Source organism: Chaetodon auriga, chromosome 18 (genome assembly GCF_051107435.1).
Source record: "Chaetodon auriga isolate fChaAug3 chromosome 18, fChaAug3.hap1, whole genome shotgun sequence".
NCBI classification, from domain to species: domain Eukaryota; kingdom Metazoa; phylum Chordata; class Actinopteri; order Chaetodontiformes; family Chaetodontidae; genus Chaetodon; species Chaetodon auriga.
In genome coordinates this window covers 15,149,599-15,170,255 of record NC_135091.1, presented here as the reverse complement: position 1 = coordinate 15,170,255, position 20,657 = coordinate 15,149,599, and the positions used below count along the sequence as shown (strand labels likewise).

General features: G+C 43.3%; 1 protein-coding gene across 3 annotated transcripts in view; it reads right to left on the bottom strand.

Annotated features, from left to right (window-relative positions):
• klhl29 (kelch like family member 29) overlaps positions 1-20,365 on the bottom strand; it is a 194,260-nt gene extending 173,895 nt beyond the window's left edge. Inside the window, exons 1-2 of one of the 3 annotated variants that reach the window (XM_076755522.1) lie at positions 20,062-20,365; positions 8,960-9,028 (exon numbers count right to left, since the gene is read on the bottom strand). The gene's annotated coding sequence lies outside the window, so the exon portion shown is untranslated. The remainder of the gene's footprint in view (positions 1-8,959; positions 9,029-20,061) is intronic. The other 2 variants (XM_076755521.1, XM_076755523.1) reach the window with 2 other exon arrangements.
• Positions 20,366-20,657: the final 292 nt, after the last annotated feature.

Sequence of the window (20,657 nt, the reverse complement as noted above, 5' to 3'; positions counted from 1 at the left end):
AACAAGCTGTGGGCGATGTCAGCTGACACCGGAGACATGAGGGCTGGTGCAGACACAGTGGGCTGAAATGAACGAAGGGTCAGAATTTGATTGGATTTACAGATTGTCGTTAAAACTTTGGCCTTGATTGGCTCTGATATACGACATCCTATATCTCAAAATCTTAAATACATAAAAAGGCTTTTTCAGCATAGTTATGAGGGACCTCATGGCCACTCAGAAGATGGAGAGAAAGTAGAGGCAACAATGCCAGGCAAAACAAGATTACAGGAAATCTCATAAAAACATATTATAGTATGGCTGGGTTAAAGCAGCCCGTGAACCTTACATCCACTTCAAATTTACAGCAATTACAGGAGACAGCGCCACTTACATCACCGGCCCATTCAGCTGTCACAGAGCAGCGCACTGTATGTGTCGCTCCATCCCAGCATGCTTTGCTCCAGGCGCGCGCGACTCAGCGGCGTTGTGTTCGACATGTCTGCTTTAATCTGATCTCAGTGGGTGGTTGTAAGTTTGACAAAAGCAGAAGAGGTAGACATACAGAGGACCAAACTCTACACAGAAACAGCTGGTTGAAACATAAGTGACATGATGAGATAAATGGCAGAGGAAAAAAGCCTGAAACAGACTCCGGTGAACGCATCCTGGATGCTTTAAATTCCACAGTCTGTCTCAAATCGATACTTTAAATAATATCTGTAGGAGGCATCTCTGCAGTAACACCTGTGAGACAGCCGCACAGAGAGGCGCAGCATTGTGACGCGCTGTTCGCCGACTTGCCTGTTTTTCTTTCATCAGCTCGTCTAGCCACAGAGGGTCAGTCGTATGGAAGAGGGCTTCTTCTTCAACCGCTCTCCAAAGCCAAGAACACCTGCTCATCTCATACTTCAAGTACACTTCAGACAGCATGCCCAGCTAGGCACTCGCTGCACACTGCCCTGTTTTCCTGCTGATGCTGTCTGTGCTAGAGCGTCGTGTCGGTTTTTTTTTTTTTGTTTGTTTTTTTAATCAACACAAATTTCTGCTTCAGTCTCAAAATCGATTTTACAAGCAGCACTTTCATTTTTCGGTTTACAACTTGGAGGGAAAGACTGTCGGGTTGTGCGAGCGGCGAGGCTGTTGTGAATTTTGATTATTTTAGTAAGCAAAACTGAAAGTTGATTTGTTTTGCCCAAGCAAGGCATTTGGAAGACGCTTTGGGGGCAGAGTTGAGGAAAAACACATATGGTGCAGGAATGCACGTTTTACAAGTAAGGGGTAACCTCTCTTGAGCCCCTATAGAATCGCTTTGACATCTGCACTACATATGTGTCCGACCCATAAAACGGCACAAGGAACCTTTTAATAGTCTTTGTGCACCAAATGCATAACCTGTGGATCAAGAGGTGCAATTACTGACAGAGCCTCCTGACTATATCATTAAGGACAGATAGAAGCTGAAGAACAAATCTTTTTTTTTTTCAAGAGCTTGGCATAATGTGTGCCTGCAAATGACCTGTAGCATGCCAGTGATTACTCAACTACCTAATGTTTGTATTAGCTCTCATCTCTGCTGAAAGACCTCAGCAATAACCATTCAGATAAATGACGGCAGCGGCCCTGTTTAAGTGGAAAATACAGTTTTCCTCTGCCTCGAGCAGAACAAGCGTGCACGCTAACCTTGGCACCTTAGTCACGCTTGCAAACAGCAGTGGAAAATGTCATAAAACATATGAGACGCCCCGCACATATGTAGGGATAGAGATATGTGCCATAATGACTTGCACTCTACAGATGGCCATTAAGGCTTGTGTCAACATTAGGGAGATATCCAAATAAAAATTTGGCAGATGATACTTGCTATTAATGCAGAGTAAATTTTCACGCGGACCCATTGACCACAGATGATAAGAAGGTACATCTGAATTCTTTGATAAGAGTCCCTGTTGGGAAATTAATTTCAGCAGAGAACATTTGGTCCTTACAGAGCGGCAATGTAATTAAGGTTAAAAAGGAGTTTTCATACCAGGCATGGAAATTGCTTCCTTTCAAATATATCTTTGTAAATCTGACAGGGGCCGGAGCGGGTGGACCATGGCTATTCACAATGTCAGCGTGTTCTTAAACTGGTGCTGGACAGGAACAGCTCGAGCCAGAGGGCAGAAGGAGGGGGAATCATATTATTTGCCCACCAAACAGCTTGAGTCAGCTGAAAAATTCTAAATGTTCAGTCAAGTTCAGCAAGCAACAAAGAGGAAGGAACAGCAATAAGTCCTGGTTTTTATCTGAATGTTGTGCATTGCAATAACACGGCATGTGGGCTCTGCTTTATATGTGCGTCGTGTCGGCATCATTGTGGAGGTTAGAGTGAAATAAAACGACACGTTATTGGCCGGATATAAAAACAACGGAAGACCAAAAAGCAAAAAGCTGGCTGCCTTTTTATGACAGCTTCTGCAGAGTGTGAGGAGGACAAAAACTGTCATATAATACAATGAAAGATGAAATTAACTATAACTCTGTTCCTGAAGCACAATTGTTATCCAAGCTTGAGTTGAGCGCTGCCCGAGACACTAAGTGAAACAACATACCTTATCTGCTGTGATAGGGATCTTACAACGACACGCACAAAGGTCTGATAGCATGTTCATGCAAAAAGGCCTCTCCATAGCCAGAGCACACACACACCCAGTGCAAAAAATCAATATGGCATCACTTGCATGGAGGCAAGCGGACGCTCAGGTGTTGCTATTCTTAAGTAAGACAGCTGACATAACTGACACACTGTATGCCCTGAAATGGCAAGGCCTGCTGCTCGATAGCGTCGGGCTGCGGGACATCTCCACCAAAGGGGAAATGAAGGTTCGGCTCACAAACCATGGCTGACAGGATTTAGCAGATACATAGATGGATGGACAGACAGCTGGCGATGCCAAATACTTTTCAGCTTTCTCTTTGCCTCGTGTCACCGTGTTTGACTTGCATCCCTCTGCGGAATTGCCAGTTTAAAACAGGAACAAAAGGGGATGTTTTAAAAAGGGCATTTCAATAAACGAATACAGCGCGGTAAAGCTTGTTTGTGAATGTCTGACTGTAGAATTTAATGATTTTTCATTGCAGGTGTGCTTTTGTAAGGCCTGTTATTTCTTCAGCTCATGGTTCTATCGATAAACTGCAGCTGGCAGCGTTAGAGAAATATGAGATGCCTGATGCTTTTTATTTTGGATGGATTTGTCATATGTTGTTCGTCTTTAGCTCAATGTCACTGCTGCCCAACGCTATTGAGAGAGAGAGAGATTTTTAATTTCAGTGAGGTCTTCTGGTTAAACAAAATGAATCAAACAAGGTTTAAAACACTGAGCACTTTTCAGTAAAAGGCCAGGGTACATTCTAAAACTAGTTAAAACTGTTTTTTTTTTCATGTTGTAAAGCTTATAATGAAGCTGTAATGAGCGAAATGAGCTTTTTGAAGCCTATTCAATTTACAACGTGCTATTTGAAACGCTGCACAAAAGAGCCTATGAAACTAGTTATTTAAACATCATTTAAACACCATGAGCATACAATTCAGGTAAAGTCAATTTTATTTACTGTGTGCAGCCCAGAATCATAATTTGCCTCGAGGGGCTTCACGTGACGGTGTCCTTATGGAAGCCAAAGCAGGTAGCCTGGTACCTTTTTAACTACAATTTAGACAAGTCTTATGTTATGAGCAAAAGATCTGACAGGTAAACCTAAACGGCTGAAAATGTAGGAGTATTGTCCTTATTCCACTTCTCTGCTCCTCGCTGAGCACACTACAGATAAAGTAGTTGCAAACTTTTTCTCTCCCTTCTGATGCGTTTATGCTGTGCAGTCCCTGAGGGCACTTTAAGGCAAAGGGACAACACTGATAGCACTTCTAAAAGTGCCAGCATGCCCCATTCACAGATATTAGCCTCAATGGCCTGGATAAGATGCCATGCTAAAACCCCCGCTGTGTGTATGTGTGTGTGTGTTTGTGTGCGCCAGCCTCTTAGAATTCTATGCAACCTTTGACCATGGGCTGACCCCCTGCGGTGCTTTATGTCTTAATCACTCCAGGGGCGTGTAGGAGACAATGCCTCGCTGTTTATGTGACAAGAGTAAAACCGGGTATGTGTGACAGCCCAAGCGGCGGTCTGTGTTTATGCATGTGTGTTTATGTTCCGCCTCTGTTATGGTCTGCTAACGCCATGTGAATGGGATCCCCGTGCATCCACAGAAAAAAAAGAAAGGAGGAAGCCATTTTTATCATTAGGAAAGCGGCGGCACGCCGCAAGGGCCGCAGGTCAACCCATGAATGGCAGCAATGGAGGGCTTGTGAAAAGCATGACCTTGCTCCCTGCGTTCTCCTCGCCCTCCTTCCTGCACACCTGATTGCTCTCAGCAGCAAAGACAATATCATACATGCACCTCATGGTCGTCAGGTCAGAGGTCACATCATTAGTGACATCGCTTTTCTGCTTAGAACATACCTTTACTCAGAACTAGCCCCACCATTTTCTGTCTCTACAGCGAAATCCTTCACTGCGCTGTGTCCAGATAAATGCCCTTCTCAAGGCTTTTTCCTCCTTTGTCAGCAGGCGAAGGCTCCCTCTTGTCTTAATAACGATGGTAGGTGGAGGCAGGGTTCTTAAAAGGAGCATTTACATTACATAAGGCTACTTCTGCTACATCTAAAATAAATGTGGCAGTGGGAGATGACACACGCCAGGCCGCAAGCCACGGCTAATAGCAGGAGAGAGCATTTTAAAGTCTCAACGCCCTCACAGCAGGACCGTCCATTAGGTAGAGGCACATGTGTGCATAGGCCCAACCTGTAATTATGTATTATTGTCTTTTTCCGAAATGGATGATGCACTCTTAAACTGCAAAACAAATATATTAAACAAATTTATTAATTTCATGTTATCAAATATTAATGTCACTGAAAACTGCAATTACAGCTATAGACATCGTGGTTAATGGATGATAATAGAGGTAGAATGCAGCAGGTGTGCAAAATCCAATGCGGATAAAACTAAACTGACCAGCTATGGTGGCACAGGCATGAGAGTGTTTCCCTGTCAGTCGGTCCATGAGGCACGTCGGTCCAGAGAAACATCTCAGCTCAGACTGCCCTAAAATTTTGCATGAATATTCATATTTCAAACAGGATGATTTTTAATGGCTTTAGAGGCACTCGTAATGTCCGATACAACTATTATGTCAGAATTAGCTCTTGGCCAGAACTCTGGCTGGTGATATAGTGTAGAGCTGCAATGTTTAGTCAGTTCTAATTAATCTGCAACTATTTTGCTAATCAATTAATCATTGAAGTCATTTCTTAGGCAAACACATTCCCTGGTTGCAGCTTTTCCAGCGAGAGAGGTTGCTGCGTTTCTCTGTTTAATACAATCTTTGGATTTTGGACAGGCAAAACAGAGCTCACACCTTAAATTCTACGGAACTGGAAATTATGCTTTCCAACTGTTTTCTCTGCCATTTTTACACTAATCAAGCAAGTGATTAAATGAGAATATCATGCGCAGATTAACTGATTATTAATTATTGATTAACTGAAAACAATCATTGCTTGCAGCTCTAGTACAGTGCCTTGAAAACTAATGGCCAGATTTGAGATCAAGATCTAAATTCAAGGTCCACTTGCTAGCTTTTTCCAGAGCATCTCATCACCAAATGAGTGGCCAGATTTGCATAAAGTTAGCTGTGAATATTCATGTTCACACACTTCCTCAGTTCTAGTCATCAACAGCTAAGAGATGACACTTTACATTTGGTGGCACGGCAGGCCCGCACCCACAGTTCCTGAACGCACTCCCAAACAGGTGCTTCACATAATGACTATAGATAGGAGATCTGCATAATGCATATAAAGCTAATAATGAAGTAATAAATATTGAATGCTCAGTCCAGAGTCAAAGTTAGCGCTGTAGACTAGCACAAAAGTGGAACTTCTTGTTCAGCTACAAAAGGCGACCAGATGGTTTTATTAGGATTCACTGACAAGGGGGAGGCATTACCCCCATCTCACTATAATTTACTGCACTTTTTAACAGGAGACGTGTAGCTTTCTTTCTCATTAGGTGCTGCAGAGTCCCCTTGAGGCTTTTATTCGCCGCCACCCCTCCCAACTTCCTTCCCCAACTCGTGCAGCAGGTAGGCTGCCAGCTGATGGCACCTTTGTCTGAGTGGCTCGGCGTGCAACCAAGAGACGTGTTTTTCTCCTCGCAGAAGCTTGTCATCTATCATTACTCGAGGTGGCCTTGAGAATGATTCCGGCAGACAGCTCCAGCTTACCGTCTGGGGGCCCAGCGTAAACAGCACACTGCTGGGCAAACAAGGGTGATGATGACCATTACTTCCCAAGGTATGTGGTAAAAAAAATAAAAATAAAAAAAAACAACTTATTGTGTTGTGTTCCGGCTTCAATTCAGGAGGCAGGCTTGGCAGGCAGCGAGGCATGTTTGATCTCTTGGATTTTGTCATTTTTCTACACTAAAAAGATGCTAATTCTTTGTTCTCACACTCGGCTGTGATGATTTAGGCCACAAGTCCAAGAATGTCTGGAGTGGTTTTAACAAACTCTGGATCACACACTCTTTTTAGTTAAAATGAGAACAACAGCATTGAAAGCTGGCTCTGCAACAAATAACCACACCAGGGCTGCCTGAAAATGCAAGTCTGTGTCCTATTCCAAGCTAAAATGTGGTGCAGTTTGTTTGGAGTAAGAACAGTCATACCAACTAATGGAAAAACCCCAAACCACTCTGAGCTTTATGGGGACTCGGAGACGGATGGTGACACCTTGCAGCCAGCGGGTAAAAAGTGGCCATAAGATATTCCCGTAGATGTTTTAGATTAGTCGGTAGACAGACTGAATGCAGGGTATCAAATATTGGACCTTAAAAGTTTAAACACCTTTCTTGTGATGTTCACTGAAAGTGCAAAGAAATGCTAAATCTGAGCCATTACATGCTGTAGACACTTTGCTATAACCACTGAAGCTCTCCATAATGGATTTATTATGATGCAGAGCAACATTTCAAAGACAAAACAATAACTTTATAATTACAGATTATGTTAACTTGAAAACCTCTAATTTTATGCCGTCATAAATTTGAGTTTCAGAGTGGGAGGATTGGTTGTTGCATTACTGTTGTGGAGGGATTAGTGTGTGGATACTCAAAACTCGGGGGCTACAGGCCGGGGTATGATCAAAGAACTAGTACGTACAAAGCGTCGTCAAACCGCGTTAGAAGGTAAAAGGGATTAAAGCCGTTAATCTGAGGTGGAGAAGCCCTGGTGCACACAGGCTGAACATTATGCTCCGGCGGTTCTCATCAACTGCTATACTTGCCACAAAAAGTTGCACTTGAGGCAGCAAAGTGGTAAATACCAGTGGTAAACAAACAATCCTTGGTTTATGAGTTGTCTTATTTCACTTCAACACATGATGCACCGCAGCGCACAGCACAACACGAAATGTGACTACCGAGGTTCACACTGCAGAACACAAGCTGCAGGTATGAGCGCAGGCGAGACTTTAAAAATGTATGCAACGCTGCAGTTAATTTGCAGAACTGTGAAAGAAGAACACAGCATGGGCCACCACGGCTTTAGGCCCTGTCCACACTCACACTGGCATTTGCAAAATGAGCGTTTTCCTCCGTGCTTTGGCCTCCGGTTCACACGCAAACAGTGACAACGGTGGACCAGTTTGTTTACGTTGTTTTAGCACTGCTTGGTTTAATTGCAAGTTTAAGTTTACAGCTTAACTTAGCGGTTTTCTTTGGTTTTGGAACACTTTATATAAATAGCATTAGCTCAGAATAGAACATGCCCAGAATGCTCTTCTCTGGTATGTGACATAGACTTTCTCTGGTCCGGCATGCTTGTTTGAGCACCTGGAATCGCTTTTCTGTTCTCGTGTGTATAGAGATATTTTATAAAAAGAAGGTCATGTGGACAGCATTTTTATATAAACAAAGAGGGAAAATATCCGTTTAGGATTAACCACACATGTGTGAACAGGGCCTTGCACCACAGTATGAGCAGCCTTCCACAGCACACAAACCAAACAGCGGATGATTTTACACCTGAAGCCCCCCAGTGAGGGTTGAACCCTCGCAAAGAGCGCACATAATGAGTCCTGTTCATCAGTGATGCACTGACCCAGGACGGGCGCACACACACATACTAATACACAGACACAAAGCCCAAACCCCCCCCCGCCCCATGTGCCTGTGGCGCCCGCGCCTGGTCACCTCGCTCAGGGATCAAAGGCAGTATGTCGTTCTAATCAGTCCTCGCAGTGGGCAACCCCATTAATTCAATTCTATTTCATCAGCGGTGAGCAGACCACCAGAGGGGTCTGTACATTCCTGGGGTCCTGCGGTCCAGGAGTAATCCTATCTCTCAATGACCCGAGATCAGGCTCTAACGCCGTAATTGCTTGGAGACCCACTCGGTCTTGCTTGCTGACAGAACGACGAGATCTTTGCGGAAGGAGAAACAAAGACAGACACAGCTCATTTTCTGGACACGCGGGGAAGTCAGCCAGAATTAATGACGCCATATATCAAATCATTCCTGGCAATCAGCCCCCCAGTAAACCAGGCCAAACAGTACAGAACATGTACACACGTGCGCAGTAAGTGCTATCAAAGGATCAAGTGGCGCACATTAAGAATGGAAAAGTGGAATTTGTCAGATTATACTAGATTACAATGAATCATTCTTTTGATGAATAAATTATTTTGAATTCTAATAATAACGTTAGCACAATTACTGAAATGAAATTGTCCAAAATAGTTTCTATGGGAAAACAGGAGTGTACAGAATATGACTGACTCATACTTTATTGTGCTTTTGTCTCACGCTGTGTGGCTTGTCTGTGGCATAATAAAATGTTTATTGGGACATAAGATAATGAGCTTTTCATATCTTACCGTACCTTTGGTCTCTGGTGGATGGGGATGCTCATCACAGACAAATTAGATCTTTTGAGTATTGCCGTCTACACCTGCAGAAACAATAACAGTTGGTGAATACGGTGCGGCTTCAAAACTGAAAATGAAATGAAGGAAAAAAAAAAAAGAATCTGGCCCTAATATCCTCGCGCTCGCCATCTGTTAATGACGAAAAATCAGCATCTCTTCACTCAAAAGAGTGAAGAAAAAAGAAAAACTCACAACCCATTCAAGTGTGGAACAATCTGCATCAGGAGATTTATTAGTGTAATCTTTGGTCTGGAGAGGAGATAAATGACTCCACAGAGACATACGTTACTCTCCGGCTGTCCTGAGAGAACATTAGAGGTCAACGCTTGATAATTTGGCAGTGGAAAAGGTCAGACTGAAGGCATATGGTTGCAGCTGGGAAAGCTCTCAGGGACGGGTAGCGAATGAATGCCTGTGTGAAAATAAAAAATTACTACAATTATATGCAAAACTGAAGGCTCGGCTCCTTTTAAGATGACGACGTAGGAGAGGGTTCGCATGGGAGATGACACTTCAAAGGCCCTCATTGTCGAGCGTAACAACAGCACTGGTGTTCGTAAAAACAGCGATCATCTGACTCCTCTGCGGTGGCAGCCTTTGGAAGTCACCACATCTCGCTCTGTGTGTGTGTGTGTGTGCGTGTGTGTGTGTGTGTGTGTGTGTGTGTCTGTGTGTCTGTGTGTCTGTGTGTGTCTGTGTGAAAAGAGGCTCTGCTTCTGTTTGGAATCAGCGTAAAAGGGCAATTTATTGTTGAAAACGAGTGAAAAAGAATGCTGGCAGACATCCTTTATTAGTCTGAATTATGACTTGATCACAGTAAATGAAAGGAATAAAGATCAATGTGGCAAACAAAGGACCGAATCCTTAGTCTGAAACAAATTGGGAATCATTTTGATGTTTCCCGTGGCATCTTTCTCTCATTGCAAATGTACCACGGCCAACATGTTGATCACATTTCCCCTGCAGCTAATGACCTCAAAGTCAATGGCAACATCTAGTTTTCACAGAATCCCCTCACGATCAAGGAGCGAGGTGCTTTTCTTTCAATGCTCGACAATCAAACAAACAGAAATCCATCACAGATCAGGTACAGATGCAAGCCGTGTTCAACTCCCATCCTATCTTTTCATAGGTGGAAAACCTCTGGCTCTGCCTTCACTAACACGAGCTGCACTTCAGCACCGCAGCTCAACTTCTCAGTCCACGTTCACCACATTCTGGGGGCTCTTGAAAGTCATTCTGGGAAATGTAAGAACTTATACAGAAGTAGGAGTAGATGAGGCAGCTTGAGGGAGAACAAAAAAAAAGGTAAATTAGATCCACTTCATCAGAATAAAAATAACCTCTGGGACAGTTGTTCCGACGTGATGAAATGCAGCAGGCAGAGAATGCATGCGAGGAATTTTTCTTCCTTTCGCACGCCCCGCGTATGACTACATGAAAACTTAATGTCTCTGAGCAAGGCACTGACCATTTGTGTTTGCAAGTTTTTATCACGCACGGGTATGTCTCTTTGCTCTCCTCTCCTCCAAGGCAAGCTGCCAAAAAATATTAAAAAAAAAAAAAAAAAAACGAATGAAAAGTGTCTGCTCTTCTTCAAAGCAATACACTGATAGTTGTCAGGATGGGCTGCAGAGTAGTACAGTGTGTCTGAGGTACAGCAGACAGGAAAACCTCTCCAAAAAAGTGAAATGTTATTGAATGCTCATTCATCATAGTTTGCTGACTCTACCTCCAAGTCACACAGAGTACATCACATCTGACTTAATAGTCTGCAGAGCGTGATTTTGACTGCATTTTTCGTTTTCAGATGAAAAGTGGTGGATGAAGGGATGTTTCTTTGTACCTCAAAAAAAGGGGGGGGGAAGTCTGATTTCCATTGTGATGATTGTGCAAGAATGGAAACAGCTACCTTGCCAAATATTCCTCGAGAGGATGATAAAAGACAGTAGCCCGCTGATATAAAACCAATTCTTTCCGCCATCAGTTTATGGAGCTAAAAGGCGTCTGCTGCTGCAGGGAGAGCGAGTCGAAAAAAAACTTCTGACATATGGCTGTTTATGTAACGGTGCCAAAATAATACTAAGTGAAATTTCATTAAAAGTCAGTGTACAACTGTGCATATATTAGAAATATTTCAACAAGTTGTAATGATTATTACCCCTAAATACATTATGTACTGCTGCCACCTCGCTTTATCATATGACAAAGTACGATCATTAAAACTACAAAAACACTGAGAACTTCTAATGACGCAGTGCTCGACATAAATACGCAGCAGAGCACGGGTTGAATGTGACGGAAGTTCAGAGAGTTATGAAACTGAGCTGGAACACTGTTTGGTGCTCTGGTGTGTAAACAAAAACTGAAATTTCTCTGTCCTCCTTTTTTTTTTTTTTTTTGTCTCTACTAGAAAATGAGTTGAAACCCCGAAGGAAATATGTTTACTTTGCCATGAAATTAGAGATGTTTCCATTAACTCCGCACAAAGCAAAATCATTAACTACCTCATTGACTTCTCCCTATAGATTTATATTTGCTCCTCTTCCTCTAATTAACTACTAGCAAATCAGTAACGACAAACATGCAGTTTGTCTCTGAAAAGTCACTACTGAGTGATATTCCAAATGAGAAGCTGCCACAGTAACTTCTAAGTAATAGACACATCCTTTATTTCAAGTGATAGGAAACATCTGAAATGAAAATATCAGTCTTCTTTCAGGGTCTGGATGAACATGAAATGATTTTGGGGGGTTTGCTTCGCCATCAACGCATTATTAAAGAAACTGTTTCGATGTATTTTGCCTGAGAAGCTGCTCTCTCACACTCGCAGGACCTACAGAACAAAGTTTGCCATGCCAATTATAGTAAACTTGTCAAAATGAGCCCCAGCAATAAATCACCTATGTAATTATCAATTGATTGAAGGAGCTATCTAACTGTGAAAAGCACTTGGAAGCATGATACATCAATTTTAATGGCATATCTTAATCAGAAAGCTCAGCAATCAGCAGAGACCAATTAGGGCCTGAGAGATAGAGACCCGCCATTAATAATCAAACTTGGCTGCCATCACATTGCCGCCATTCTAAAAGGCTGTTGGAGCCATTTTCAAATGGACTGCTCATGTCAGGGTGAAGTCTCAAAATTTAAGATTAGGAGCAGGAAAACAAAGCAAGGGTCTCCTCCTAAAGCTGCAAACGCTGAGCGGCTCTGTGTCAGCCGGGCTGTCAAATGACCACTGACTGGCATAACTACGGTTTAAAGATTTCTCTCATAAAATCAAAAGGCTTCTTTTCCGAGCGGTAATGAATTCATGTCCGGAGAGGGGGAATGGATAGGCCTATCTTGCAAATGCTGAGAAATAGAAATGTCTACTCGGGAAAGCTATAAAATTACACCGAGGCCCACAGGCGCCGAGCAATGACAAAAGCTATCTTTACAATGCCACCTTCAGCCGCCGTCTTATTAACATTATGGTCAGTTTTATCGCAGCCAAATGTCTGTGTGTCTTTGAGTACAAGAAACAGCCAAACTGCAACACATAAAATATACAAGCCGCACGGAGACCGAGGCGGGACATTGCCCTTCATGTGTGTCCAAGCAGGAGTTTACTTCTCTCTGATTTTCACTGTTCATTTCCTTGGCTGCGGATATGAGCGCCAATCGCCTGACTTCTGAGTCCACTCCAATGAACTGTAATGATGTAAGGAGAGGTTAAGTAAGCAGGGTTTTTCGTTTGAGCGGAGGCAGCAGCACGAGTGACGTCGCCTTGTTTTTTTTCGTAATCCTATGCACTAGTCACCAGTGGTCCTATTTCGATATGTAGGTGACCCACTGACACCCATTTTAAGTGAATGTGACAACTTACAATTTTTCATCATTCACAGCGTATCAATGGCAACAGCTGGACCCCCCTCACAGACAGCAAGAGCGCATTTCAGCAAACGCTCGGCCTGTTTTCATTATTATTTGTTGCCAGATGTCGTGCAGTAATTACTAAATACAATGAATGACCCCGGTCATTGTGCTGCAGGTATTTCTACTGCCAACATGAATTAATCAACGCGGCAGTACACGCATCACGGCTTTAGGTGGTTGGGATGGGGCCAGTATTTTATGAGCTGGTCTAGTCCCTGGAAGAATACATGCGGGCTCAGGTAAACAGGTTGTAAATAGGGTGTTATTACAGATGCACATCACAACTCGAGCCAGCGTATGATTTATGTAGCCTCTTAACTCAGAAGCCACCTTTCAACTTGCACTGTTGGAGTATGCAAATCAGACGTGGCTGTGAGCCGCTGTTATGTATACTTCTATTAATGGTGAACTATTTACATATTCATTCCGTACAGGAGACAAATGACTTCAGGTCTTACAGAATGAGCAAACTCCTCAAAACAAAACGAACGGCGGAGGATTAAGAAGGCGCGACATCACGAGATGCACGCAAACAAAAACCTGTCAGTTCTGGTTATTCTTTCTAATGTGTAATGGTGTTAGAATGATTTCAGAAGATTCCTTGGATGGCCGGCTTGATGACAAATTTTTTCAAATATTTTTCTCGTGAACGCAAAGACAAATGAGAAAATCAAGGCGAAAACACTCCACAGTGCAATTACCGCAGCACATAAACTATATACCGTGTTATGTAGTGGCAGCGCTCAAATGACAGTAGCAAGGCTCAAATAGTTTTATTGCAATTTCCCATGGTTCTGAGAAGAAAGGCGAGGGGGAAATGAGTTCAAGTGACTTCAGTGACCGGTGAAATTTGTTTTCCTCTTGAAGTAATTTGAAGTCTGGTTTGCCTCAAGCAGACAGATCTGGTTTGAGCCTGACATTGCACCTCGAAACCTGCTCCAGCAGGCTTCTTTTAAGCTGCGCTTTTCCTCAAGCTAGATTCAATTATTCAATTTCAGATAAATTATTACATAATACATGCATGTCCTTCTATGGGCCAGTGCACTCTCAAACAATGGGCGGTGTATTCTGCATTTTCAACAGCCTGGACATACCTCGAATGGATTTTATATTTTATTATAGATGATGTTTATTCCAAGGCAGAGATAAGATAGTATAATACACCTTATTAAAATGACTAAGGTTCATAAAAGAGATGCCAGGGGAGCTGTGGCTGTCAGATAGCCGCAGAGCAGAAATACTCCTGTAGCCAGCCTTAATGGGAGCCTGCATAAACAGTAGGCAGTAGTCGTGGTGGTGGTGATGAGCTACAAGACAGAAAAGATTTTCCATGTCCACCCCCCTCCCCATCGCTCCTCCATCCATGGAGCAAACCTGCAGTGTCATCATATGGGGCTAACAGGCTTAACCTGCCCCCCATGGAGCCACTCACTGCACAGCGGGCTCACAAACTGCAGGGGCCCCGAGATGAAGCCTCACAGGGCCGAGTCTGAACCAAATCCTCACCCTCCTGTCCCCAAACATGTCAAGTAAATTTAAGCCATTTGTGTGGGTATTAAAATTATGGTAATGGCTTAAATTTTTAACTCTGGCCAACTGAGCTCTTTTTTTTTTTTTTTTTTTTTTGCAGAAAATCAAATATTTCCAAACACCACATGAAGCGACACTGGGTTAAAGCTATGCGTAAATTTGGAATTGGGTCCCTATCTGGTAAGTACGGCCCTTGGCCCTGGCTCCTGGTGTCAGCTTGCTTGCTCAGGGCCTAATGAGTCTCAGCATTTTGTCGGGCAGCGTAGCTTGGCTCTGCTTCCTGGAAAGCATAGCTGATGGACTACATAGAAAATATTAAGGCCACAATAACACAAGGACATGGACTAATGCACAGCTTTCAACAAATATGGCATGTATGCACACAGTGTAACGCCAGACAACATGGATGGCTCCACAAAAGAGTACGCACTTTACCAAGGCCGGTATCGCTGACAGGTTCTGCTTGTATTTTTAGGGAATAGCTAATAAACAAATGGATTACAAGAGTAAAAGACAGCAGAGGATAAACCTGCTAAATCTCTACTTTTTATCTAAATGTGCTGTAAGCTAAATATGCACCAAAACAAGCGATGACTTATTAAACATAATTAAAAGAATCCAGTTAAGTGTTGCTGAAATGTCTTACATCCACAATTAAAAACATTTTAAATGGCACAATCTAACGTTTGAAAGGGAGCTACCAACTCTCTACGGATGTAGGAGGTTCAGAGCTCAGTGCATTTTGAGACCATTTGCGTCTCTGAACAGGGAAACTGCAGGCTTTTTAGAAATATGATACCAGCATCAGTAGCCCTTCAGCGACTGTGTTCAAGAGGGCAGCTGAAGAGACTGCCTTTCATAGTTCACTGATCTCTAAAGAGCTTGGGAAGCACGGCGTTTGCTCGTGGCCTTCTTTCCTGTGTACATTAGCAAGTATATTATGCTTTGCAATAACCTCTGATGCTAAATATTCGACAGAATATTCAAGGAAAGATATCACTGCCACTGAAACCCATTTAAGAAAGCATAAAGGCTGTAGAGGGAATAGCAGACGGCTGATTCTGCACCGTTAGTAAACACGGAAAAATTCACCCTGAAACGTCTGAAACATGGGCAAATCCATCTTGATTGTCCATAGAAAAAGGCGTCACACCTACCAGTGACTGAATAACGGTATTCAGTCATACTGCAGAGAGCAAACAGTGTCTATTTGTCAAGACAGTAGTAGTGTTTCTCCATAGCTCACCAAATAGCTTGGCTACAGAAATAAAATCAGAGACCAGTATGAATGGAAATTCCAAACTTTACAAAGCATTTACAGGTGTTACCTTAAAGGCACCTGATGGTAAAAAAAAACAACAAAAAAAAAAAATGGCCTCAATCTGCTGTCTTAGAAGAAAATGATATCCCACCCTCCTCCTTTCACTGAATACTCCTTCATCATCTTGATATCAAAGCTGAACACAGCCAACCAACTCAAGACAGATCAAACATTCTCTCAGCTCTTTTGCTATCAAGCCCGTTACCTTTGATACGCCAACAAACATCGGTGGATTTGGTGTCAGAACAATTAAGCGACTGCGGGCGGCGGTAGAGCTTGGATGCGGCTGTTGTTTCAAACTGGTGAGGATCATCTAAGTCTGGCCCCGCTGTCATTTAGCTGCCGCGCTCGCCACTTGAGCACGACTACTTGAAAAGGGAAACAAAAATTTTTTAAAGATGCCACCGCCTTGATAAACATGCTGCACTCAGCTACCTGCATGCACCACTTATGTGGCTACAGCAATTTATCTCCGATGGCTGCTTTTATTAATACAATGCTTACTGGGAGACTTCAAATGATAAGCAAGCATAGAGCAAGGAACAACAAATATACATTGTGATCAGGTGGAAGCGGAATTAAGGGGTACAAAGACCCAAACCCAAGACCCCTGTTTACTCTGTCAGAACAAGCTTACACTGGCAAACATCATTTGGGCAAGAACCATAAACGTTGCAGGAACTCAACCACCTTCAGAATTAAAAAGGAACAGTTTGACATTTTGGGAAATGTCAAGCATTAGATAAGAAGATTTACACCACTCTCATGTCTGCATGGTGTAAATGTGAAGCTACTACTACTACCTCAAAGAGTGTAAACAGGGAAACAGCGAGCTTGGCTCGGTCTAAAGGTTACCAAACCCGCCGAAAAGCACCACGAAAGCGCGCTAATTAAGCTGTGAAAAAAAAAACGAATTGTAAAAACAGCATGCTGCTGCTTCATGGGGGCTTGTGTGCCAGAATAAGCAAGGCAAAGCTAACCGGCCTCTAGTGGTATCTTCACATTTACTGCACTGATATGAGAGCAGTATCTACACATTTCCCAAAATGTCAAAATAATCAATCAATGAATGCTTCCACCACACAGTTTGATTGTTTGGTCAAAATCAGACTTACGTAGCATAAAACAATATGGCTGCTCATGCCGATATTAAGTAACTTGCTATTATTTCACCAACAATAATGGAATATACTGCAGGGGCTCCAACCCCTCCACGGCTTTTAATTTCAATTCTGGTTAAAATTTTCTTCATACTTAGGTGGTAAGTGCAGTGCAACAACATCATGCACTCTAGGTTCAAGAGGCTCTTAGAGTTTAAAATCACAAATAATACTGTGGTTAAGTGCCATCTGAAAATCACACACGCACAAAAAATAAATATTATTCAAAGGCAGTTAAATTACTCCAATTTAGTAAAAGATGCAGACAGGCCGCGTGTGTAACCTGCATGAGTAATGTTGTGGGAAAATGAGATATTGATCATTTTAATATTAAAATTATTTTCCCGCTATGCACTTTTCCCACTGCAGACGTTCAGATATTAAAGTCGGACAAATGACTTCAAATTTTATTCCCCATTGAAAAATTTCTCACCAAAAACACAAAGAAGTGCCTCCACACGCTCGGATCTCACGCTCAGTTAAAACACAGTGACATCCGAGTGTGTGGAAGCTCTCCTTTGTAGCTATGTCTGTACGATAATTGTCTGTCGAGCTCCCAAAAAAAAAAAGAGGCTTTTAGCCAGGTGAGCTTTGGACAACAAAGAAATGATTAAAAGAGCTTTTCTGCTGATGCTTATGCTTATGCATTGCATCTTTTCTCAGTCGTTTCTGAATGACCGCTGCATTTGCACTACAAACGAACTATATGTCGAGTACACGTGCACACTGAAAGATTTCAGGTTTTTTCAGAGCATGCTTGAAATGCAATTCGAAAAAAGGCACCCTTTTTAAAGTAGGAGAAAAAAAGCCATAAAAAGATGCACAATGCCTCTCCCTCTGCTTTTCCTTTTGATTGGGGGCGGGTTGGTCCAGATTGGCCTTCTAATACCCACTGCTCCACCAAAATCAGCGTAATTGCCGGCTGCATTCACACATTATTTTGCTTGGGTGAGCGGGTGCAGATAAACAGAAGCATTAGACGTACATTCTTGAAAGGAGACAGTGGAAATGGCTCCATCTCATCCAAGCTGCTGCCTTACCGCAGCCGAGGCACCATTATATTTATCTGACTGTTGTGAGATGAAAAACACAGAACCTGGCTTTCCGCGGTCATGTTTGTCGGGGGATCCTGGCACGGCTTCTGTTCTCTGGACTCCTTTAAACTACAGTCCATCACCGGAGGCAAAAGCAGTGGATCACAACTTCATCCAAGTACAAGAATACACAGTCCAGCGTGTCATCAGTTTCTTTGCCTGTATTTACAGCGCAGCACATACACACACCAATCAAATTACGAGCCCCTTGCTCTGCACAGGAGCTCTCCTCCTTCGTCAAATGAAAGAAAAAAGAAATAAACGCCCTTGAGCACCAATATTGTAATTTGCTGACCATAACAACAGGAGTCGTCTGTTACATGGCCTTTACTAATAGGATAAATGCCTCTGGGTAATTTCTAAATGAATTCCTCGGGCCAAAACGTTTCCCCTGGCCAAACTAAATCACGTTTGATATAGAGGGATTATGCCTGATTGAGTTTATGGCAAAGAAGCTGGTGACAAGCTACAATACTTCTGCAGAGGTAGGGCTTGTCTGACAACGAGGCTGTGTACTGTAGCTTGACACACGCACACACCTCTGTATAATGCTGCTGCGTAATCATCCACCTACAGTGACTGGTTACTCTGAATGTGCAGAGGCAAATTCTCCGTCATACACCGCAGACGAGGCAAGAAGACCCCTGCTGAATGTCCCCAGCTCTGAGGCAAATGCATTGTCTTACCTCATCGAGTGCAGAGCTCCCTGCCTGTTCAGGGAGGACTACTAGGACTAAAGCCCTTAATCCCCGCCTTGATTCACGATAGCCTGCTAGGTTTTCAAATGTCAGCAGTGGGGAAGTGTGTCCTGCTCCTGCTCCACATGCTCGGCCCGTTAATACAATAACAACACCGGGGTGCATCCATTTAGGAAGACACACACATACAGTCAAGCCAGGTGGCTGTACATCTATTTATATATAGCCACACGCTCACGAAGGTGCTCATAAACAGGCATCAGTGCCAAGACCTGTGAGGATTGACAAGTGCGTTGATGGGTGGGGGGGTGATCATAAAAATGGTGCTAAATTTGGACCACAGATTCAATGTGATAATGCTATGATTAGTACCAGCCTCATTCTTTCATCAACACCTTCCCACTTGCCAGAAAATAAATGAGACGCCACTTGTCGTGGACCAGCGGCTGCTTTGTTACATGGACGGATTCGGGATTCATCTGTAACTTTGTGCCACAGAAAGGCATGGTGTCCCTTACAACCGCTGCTCTACTTCACATCCAAGGGTACAGCACTTCACTGTGACAGCACATGGGACTTCTGATGAGTAATGCTTTGTTGTCTGGAGGACTCTCGCCGCGCAGGCTACAAGTTATATACATTTGTAGAATAATAGGATTATATAAATACACTTGGCCAGCAGAGTGTGCACAACCAGGAAACAATAAGATTATTTTTAATGCAGTCTGGATATATTGTGCCAATTTATGGAGTGTGAATGGCATTGGGAAAGTATGCAGCCATAAATTCAAAGACGTAGTGTAAAAGTTAAGCCATAACATAAGTTCATTATAGTTTACTAATTGCCTTATTTTGCATAGTAGTTTGCTCATTATTTAGGGCTTTGTAACTTAAATTATGAGATTTTTTATACTATATTTAACTGATTTCAGTCATATCAAAAGGCGTTTTTTATTCTTTTTTTTTTTTTTTTTTTAGAAAATGCTATCATCATCTGTTTGCCCTAGGCTGCTGACCTTAACAGCATCCAGTCCTTCACTATTTCCCTAACCCATTCGGTTTCTGTCACAAGCTCTGAGACGTGAAGTTAGTTTTTTCTTTCTTGCAGGAGCGCTTGCGCACAACGTGAGCGCCGCTCACACACCATTTCGTAGGCTATGGTCCTCGGCGAAGGGGTGGCAGTGAAACTGATGAACCTCTCCTCATTCATTCATGATAGGACAAGTGCCCGTGTACCGTGCGAACTCCTGCCTCACACAAAGCACGTCAACATGAAGCGTACATAGAGTCAGCGTGGCGACTGTTTCCACCTACGCTGACTGGAGCGCTTACCTCCCCGGCCGCTCGCTGCTCCTGTCCCCCGGCGTTTGTCCTTGTTTCGCTACGGCGCTGCTTATGTATGAATGCTGTCTTTATCCCGCAAAGACTGCTGTTGCATTTTACAGCCAAAGGAACAACAGTGTGCACCGGTAGCGGCCGTGCGCTGGTCGGTAAGTGGCCTGTCTGTGCACCGCTCTGCACGTCACCAAGTGGAGAGGACAGGACTTGGCAGACGCGTCTTGCTGTGCTGCTCCCTGCGCGGCGGCGGATCTGAGATGTAAGCGACTGCTTGGACGGGCTGGCACACCGTGTGGCCACTTTTCTCCCGATGCTGCTCCTCCCCTTTCACTTTGTTTGGTTCACACAAGCCCTACAGCGCCTCCCACCCATCACTGTGCGCAATTGCATGCACCGGCGGAGCAGTGCACGGTTATACAGCATCAGTGCGGGCAGTAAAGTCGTTTTCATAAGAGGATCCTGGGATAAGCTGGGGGCCACTGAGGGGGTACCAGAGAGTTGGCGCAATTACACATTTGGATACATTTTTGTTGCATTCCTGGATGGACAATTAGAGAATGAGCAATTACAGCCATGTTTTAAACATCCAC